We start from the raw sequence: 8,074 nt of genomic DNA on the forward strand, positions 1-8,074 counted from the left end.
TCGCCGACATTCAAATCAAATCAAATTTTATTTGTATAGCGCATTTCTTACAAGATGCAACTCAATGCGCTTCACACAATGAAAATGTTCAGTCAATCAGTCAATCAATCAATACTGACAGAGCCGCGAGCAGGCAAAAGTAAAAACCTGTATACTATGTAGCCAGGAAAAAATTCCCTTGCAGCCCTCTACCAATAGAGCGACTACTATCCAGTTTGCCTACCAGTACCCAGCGGTCCCCAAGGGGAGGCCAAGGACCACCGGCACAAAGCAAGCAAGCAAGGGCAAAAACCTGTACACCATGTATCCAGGAAAAATTCCTTGCATATTATCGGCGTACACTCTGTCCATAAATTTAGTGTTATATTTGCATCGTTCTGCATCCGGATGGTCACAGGTCCTGCCAAAAGAGAAACTTAGGCACAGTTTTGATGCAACAACACAATAAAGACAATAAAGATGACAGCAATACAACCTGATGGTGGTCCTGGTACACCCTTGTACTGGTTCCAGTACTGCTCTAGGTGCTATTTGGAGCTGACAGTGCCTCATCAGCACCCGGGTCCATTTTCCTGTCAACACAAATCTCAAAACACGAGTATGGTGTAATGGCCTAGTGATCCTAGTTCTATAATGTCCAATGTCTCCCGTAGTATCAAAAGGCGACATTGAATAAGTAGGTTTTGAGGTCACGCTTAAAAATGTCCTGAGTTTTAGACAACCTCAGGCCCTCAGGTAGGGTGTTCCACAATCTAGGAGCATATATGCTAAAAGCTGATCCTCCAAATCTCTTTGTCCTAGCCTCTGGCACTATTAAAAGTTCCGTGCCACTAGACCGTAGGGGTCTAGCTGGTGTGTATCTTATGAGCATGTCCACCATGTAATTGGGTGCATCACAGTGAAGTGATTTATAAACTAGTAAAAGGATCTTAAAGTCTATTCTATGACTGACAGGGAGCCAGTGTAGTGATCTCAAGACAGGTGTGATGTGCGCTCTTCGTTTGGTCCTAGTAAGGACACGAGCAGCAGCATTTTGAACCATTTGTAGTCTATTTATCATTTTTTTGGGGAGACCTGTCAGGAGAGCATTACAGTAATCTAGCCTACTAGTAACAAACGCATGCATTAATTTTTCAGTGTCTGCCTGGGAGAGAAATGATTGTACCTTAGTGATGTTTCTTAGATGGTAGAAGGATGTTTTAATAGTATTATTAATATGAGTTTCAAAATTTAGATCTGAGTCAATTATGACACCAAGATTCCTGGCCTGACACTTAGTGTTAAGAGCTAGTGTTTTCAAGTGTGCAGATAATTTCTCTCTCCCAGTTTTCTCGCCAATGATCAATACCTCTGTTTTTTCTTGATTGAGTTGGAGAAAGTTTTGTGTCATCCAAATAATAATATCGGCAATACAATCTATCAGGTGGTCAATCATCTTGTAGTCGTTGGGAGTTACTGAGATATAAAGCTGAGTGTCGTCAGCATAGCTGTGGTAGTTAACGCTATGCTTCTTGATAACAGAACTGAGGGGTAGCATGTATAGGCTAAAGAGCAACGGTCCTAAAATGGACCCCTGGGGAACTCCACAGGTTGTGCTATAATTTTTTGACTTATGGTCACCAAGGGCTACAAAGTAGTCTCGGTCAGCCAGGTAAGTCCTGAACCAGTTCAAGACCGACATTGTGATCTTTGGGATTAGAGATAATAATAAATAAATAAAACGTGTAGACTGTTCTCCATCCTCCCCTAACTCAGAATCTATAATTGTCATAGACATGTCACGCTGGGTTGAAGAGAGAAAACCGAATATAGTTCTTATCTATCTTTAATATAATGAAGGCTTATTCCATATTCACACCTTTGCATTATCTATTATTTGAGATTATCTATGGAAGATGTTGATTGGTTCTGTAGCAAATGTTTATTCACTTGGAATAAATTAGTAGATAGGAAGTGGAATGTTTCAATTCTAGTGTACAGTGTACTCTGTCTTTTCTAATTTGCTCAGGTTATACATATCCTGTCAATATTAGGTTATACATAACCTGTCAATATTAGGTTATACATAACCTGTCAATATTAGGTTATACATAACCTGTCAAAAAAAGGTTTAAATAATAAAGGAATGACCTGAAATCAAAATAAAAGGGGGAGGCTCCAGACTAAACTATCATAATGCCATATGTCTGAGGTGATCAACTCATATTAACAAAGATGACCTAGAATAGCAAAACAATATTAGTGCAGAAGGTATGTCAAAGAAAGTAGTTATTTTATTTTAAAATATATACAGTATTTACATTATATACATTGTATACCAACCCATACAGTATTACTGGCCATACATACAAATACTGTCAATGGCTAAACATATTACAGTGGTAACCACTCTCATTTCACAGTGAGGGTTAATGACATCATATCTAAGGTGCCTTCTTCACTGCCGTTGTGCTCTTGAGCAAGGCACTTAACCCCTAACTGCTCCAGGGGCACCGAAGATGGCTGACCCTGTGCCCAGAGCCCAGAGCTCTGTTCTCCCTGAGGCGAAATTTGTGCACAAACTATTTCGTTGTCTCAGTACTTGTGTTCTGTTCAATGACAATAAAATGTAATCTCTTAATCTTAATCTTAACATTGACTCAAAGTCCAACTGCCACATGAATATCTATCGTATGCATCCTATCGCATTGTTTAGGTGGCTACATACAACGTACTTGGTTGACATTACAGGAAGAATCAATATCATTGATATCATCAAGTTGCATATACAGTATTTTGTTTTGTTTTACACAGGGGTTCTTTTTCATTAGTATTAGTGACAGGAAAAGATGGCTGCCGTGAAAGGCCATGTATAAAAATAAAAAATAAAATCATCACATTTTTAGGGATCAAAATGGTGTTATGGACGGATACGACTTCACATAAAATCAATACTTGTGTGATCCTTTAACAACATTATTTGATTTTTTTCAAATTATCATTTCATTTCCCCACTCTATTAGACAAAATCACGCTATAATTAGTCGCTACTTGGTTTTCAGGTGTGGATTCCCCCCCCCCTCCCTTTTTTTGAACTCCTCCCTTTCCTTTTTCTATTTAAACTTCCTCTTCCTGGTTCACTTCAGTTCTCCCTGATGAATGCACAGTGTGCCTTGAACGTTGGAGCGTTTTCTTTCTTTTAAGCCTTTTATGATATCAGTCTTGCTTGACTTTTTAAAAAAACATTCTTGATAGGTTGGGACAGAACCCATATCTACCGTTTAAATTAATTATTCCTGTCAGTAGTTTGCACAAATAATTGTGTACAAACAAATTGCCTTTGCACATGGTTGGGGGAGGGGAAATCAAGTCTCTCCAAATGTTGAGACTCTCTTACACATTGAGTGTGGTGTGTGGAGTGAGTTTTGCACTTTAAAAGCACCTTGTGTGTTTCTTCAAATCACAGAGGTTGGGACAGAACCAATATCTACCTTTTAAATTAATTATTCCTGTCAGTAGTTTGTACAAACAAATTGCCTTTGCACATGGTTGGGGGAGGGGAAATTAAGTCTCCAAATGTTGAGACTCTCTTACACATTGAGTGTGGTGTGTGTGGAGTGAGTTTTGCACTTTAAAAGCACCGTGTGTGTTTCTTCAAATCACAGAGGTTGGGACAGAACCAATATCTACCTTTTAAATTAATTATTCCTGTCAGTAGTTTGTACAAACAAATTGCCTTTGCACATGGTTGGGGGAGGGGAAATTAAGTCTCTCCAAATGTTGAGACTCTCTTACACATTGAGTGTGGTGTGTGTGGAGTGAGTTTTGCACTTTAAAAGCACCTTGTGTGTTTCTTCAAATCACAGAGGTTGGGACAGAACCAATATCTACCTTTTAAATTAATTATTCCTGTCAGTAGTTTGTACAAACAAATTGCCTTTGCACATGGTTGGGGGAGGGGAAATTAAGTCTCTCCAAATGTTGAGACTCTCTTACACATTGAGTGTGGTGTGTGTGGAGTGAGTTTTGCACTTTAAAAGCACCGTGTGTGTTTCTTCAAATCACAGAGGTTGGGACAGAACCAATATCTACCTTTTAAATTAATTATTCCTGTCAGTAGTTTGTACAAACAAATTGCCTTTGCACATGGTTGGGGGAGGGGAAATTAAGTCTCTCCAAATGTTGAGACTCTCTTACACATTGAGTGTGTGGAGTGAGTTTTGCACTTTAAAAGCACCTTGTGTGTTTCTTCAAATCACAGTTGAGTGTGGAGTGAGTTTTGCACTTTAAAAGCACCTTGTGTGTTTCTTCAAATCACAGAGGTTGGGACAGAACCAATATCTACCTTTTAAATTAATTATTCCTGTCAGTAGTTTGTACAAACAAATTGCCTTTGCACATGGTTGGGGGAGGGGAAATTAAGTCTCCAAATGTTGAGACTCTCTTACACATTGAGTGTGGTGTGTGTGGAGTGAGTTTTGCACTTTAAAAGCACCGTGTGTGTTTCTTCAAATCACAGAGGTTGGGACAGAACCAATATCTACCTTTTAAATTAATTATTCCTGTCAGTAGTTTGTACAAACAAATTGCCTTTGCACATGGTTGGGGGAGGGGAAATTAAGTCTCTCCAAATGTTGAGACTCTCTTACACATTGAGTGTGGTGTGTGTGGAGTGAGTTTTGCACTTTAAAAGCACCTTGTGTGTTTCTTCAAATCACAGAGGTTGGGACAGAACCAATATCTACCTTTTAAATTAATTATTCCTGTCAGTAGTTTGTACAAACAAATTGCCTTTGCACATGGTTGGGGGAGGGGAAATTAAGTCTCCAAATGTTGAGACTCTCTTACACATTGAGTGTGTGGTGTGTGTGGAGTGAGTTTTGCACTTTAAAAGCACCTTGTGTGTTTCTTCAAATCACAGTTGAGTGTGGAGTGAGTTTTGCACTTTAAAAGCACCTTGTGTGTTTCTTCAAATCACAGTTGAGTGTGGAGTGAGTTTTGCACTTTAAAAGCACCGTGGTGTGTTTCTTCAAATGTGAATTTGGTGTACTTTTACAGTCCTTGGTTTGAGAGGGACGTTCTTTCCACCCCTGCTTCAAGGCAAAAAAATGTTTTTCTAAAAACAAATACAAATAGATATAACAGGAATAATAGTTAGCAGGCCTTGAATTTAGGCCTATATTTCTTTTATCTTTTATCTTCTTAAAGTCTTTTAGTTTAGCTAGCATCCATTGAACACTTACCATGAGCGACTAGTGGACCGCGGTCCGTCGACGGAGACGGGCTTCTCGGCAGGGGCATCTGTCTGGGGGAGGGTCCGGAGGGCCTCAAGCGCAGTATCTACTAAAAAATCAACAACAACATCAACCTCCCAGAGTTGAAAAACAACTTTTCAAATTACTCCAGGCTACTCACCATGCTGAAGTGATCAGTAGATCTCTGGAAACAGGACAGTTTCCAGTGGGGATGATGAAACAAGTTAATAGACTAACATTCTTTATTAAACCCTCATCTCCCCATCCTGACACAAATCACAGAGTGAAACTTAACACAGATGAGTGGATGGTTAATAACTTGAACATTCTCAAAGATCATTATGATACTGTGTTAGCAGAGGGGCTTAGGGATCTAACCCTTATGGTTACTTTTTACCCTTTTTCTTATTTTTCATCATAACCACTGCTGTTTAATTCTCAGGAAGGCGGGGGATCTCCTCGGCAGTGGCGTGTCCAGACCTTTTTCACTGGGGTGGCCCAGGTGGGGCACCTTGTTATGCATGGGTGGCACAATTTTCTTATCCAGATCAACACGCATGCGCTGTTGTTTTCCTATGGACAGCCTCGATGCGTCGTTTCTAACCGGAGCGAAACCACCCTTTTCAAGCGCCGGAGCATGTGTTGGTTGTTTGCTCCGGGAGTGACTTCGAAAGCGTGTTCTCACAGCTCCAAACAACGCAGAGCAAAGCGAATTTTATCCTAAACTCTGATTCCAAGTGAAGCAAATGTTCTAGTGAGAACACACCCTAAAATTACAATCCCTGTTTAAAAGTCCCAGTGCTACCAATCACAACACAACAGAGTGGCTCCATACAAATGTAATATTAAACTCAGATGTTTTTTATTCTTTAAACAAACCAGTACATTTTGTACACTATAACATGCAGGCACTCCAATTGCAACACAAAACAAAACAAAAAACACTGTACAGGTACAAGGAAAAACAATAATTCTTAAACATATGTTACATTAACATAAAAAACTAGCTGCCTCTCCTTTCTTTTTCTTACAATTTTTTCTGCAAAGAAAAAAAAAGAAAAGAAAATTGGAATATCACCTAACATAATACATGTATTTTTTCATTTCATTTATTAATTTGATAAATAGATGTTGTAAAATGTAAAGTTCAGATTCAGATTCATTGCCACTATGCATTACACATATAGGAATTTGCTTCGTCACCACAGCAAGTGCGTTTATACTTTTTTTCTCATGTCAAAAAACAGGACAACACAACAACAACAACACAGGACAGACAACAGTGCATTGGATAGTGCGGTATAAAGTGCAGTGCAGAGTTTTTACAGTGAGTCCAGTTCAGTCCTGGGCAGACTTGGGGGCGGGGAAGCCAGAGTCATTTATCAGCCTGGCGGCTGAGGGGTAGAAGCTGAGCCTGTGGCGGGCCTTCAGTGTGTCGGCCTACGTACCTATTCCTGACTGAATTAGCTGGAGGTGGTCAGAGAGGACTAGTAACCACACAGAGGGAATCACACATGCATAAGGAGGATGAGGGAATGCATGAGATGATCACATATTATCATATTGACATCACCCATGTCTATCTATCTGTAGGGTCTATCTAACTGGAGGGGTCTATCTATCTGTAGGGTCTATCTATCTGTAGGGTCTATCTAACTGGAGGGGTCTATCTATCTGTAGGGTCTATCTATCTGTAGGGGTCTATCTATCTGTAGGGTCTATCTAACTGGAGGGGTATATCTATCTGTAGAGGTCTATCTGATGAGGAGGATGATGAGTAGTTTAGGACTGGAAAAAAAAACTAATAAACTGACATAATATGAAAACAATCGGATTTCTCCTCTTTCTTCTACAGATTTTGTCCAGAAATAGAATCAATGTGTTTTTGTTGCAAAGTTACAGTTGTCTGGGGGAGTTGTAGTTTTTGTAGGAATATGTAGTTTTTGTTGAAATTCAGTCAGGAATAGGTACGTAGGCCGACACACGTTACATTTTACAACATCTATTTATCAAATTAATAAATTAAATGAAAAAATACATGTTTAGGTGATATTCCAATTTTCTGCTTTTTTATTTATTTATTTATTTTATTTTTATTTATTTTTGTCCAGAAATAGAATCAACATGTTTTTGAATGTTAACAATACCAGTACACTGTGCATACGTTGCACTGATTCAAAACAGGTTAATTCGCCTGTTCTTGTGTTTGCTTGCAAACACTTTTATAAAGTAATCCATGTTCAATGCCTTAGCTCGTCTTGATTCAATGCTTAACACACCTAAATGGCTTAGCCTGCTGTCTAGCATGGTTGTCCGCAAATGATTTTTAATGAGCTTTAGAGCTGAAAAGCTCCGCTCACAGCCAGCGCTGCTGACTGGAAGGGTTACAGCTATTTTGCAAAGTCTGAAAAGCTCATGAAAAACTTCTGGGTATTGCTCTAAAAACACAGTTAAGTCTAAAGTGCTTGTCAACTGTACAGCCCCACTCTCTGCCTTCATTTTCAAAATTCTCCTAGCTTGGTGAAGCTGATGAGTAAGATCTTCACGGTCACATCCATATGTTTCACTTAAGCCAAATACCTGGTCATCCTGCAGGAAGGTATGGCTTTTAGGATGTAGGGCCTGTATGCCTTTCATTATTATTTCATTATTTGAGAACCTTCTGTTAATTTCACAGATTAGTGAATCAAGGATGGGGTAGAGTAGTCTCTGTCTGAATGCGTCTTTATCATAATGACCCTGTCACAGACCTATAGTACATGTCACATAAGACCCACCAAGCCTGGAGCTAACTTTTTGTGACCTCTTCTCACCATCCTGAATAGCTATATTGCACTGTT

This window comes from Nansenia antarctica (genome assembly GCF_963989245.1).
Source record: "Nansenia antarctica genome assembly, chromosome: 6".
Lineage (NCBI taxonomy): Eukaryota > Metazoa > Chordata > Actinopteri > Argentiniformes > Microstomatidae > Nansenia > Nansenia antarctica.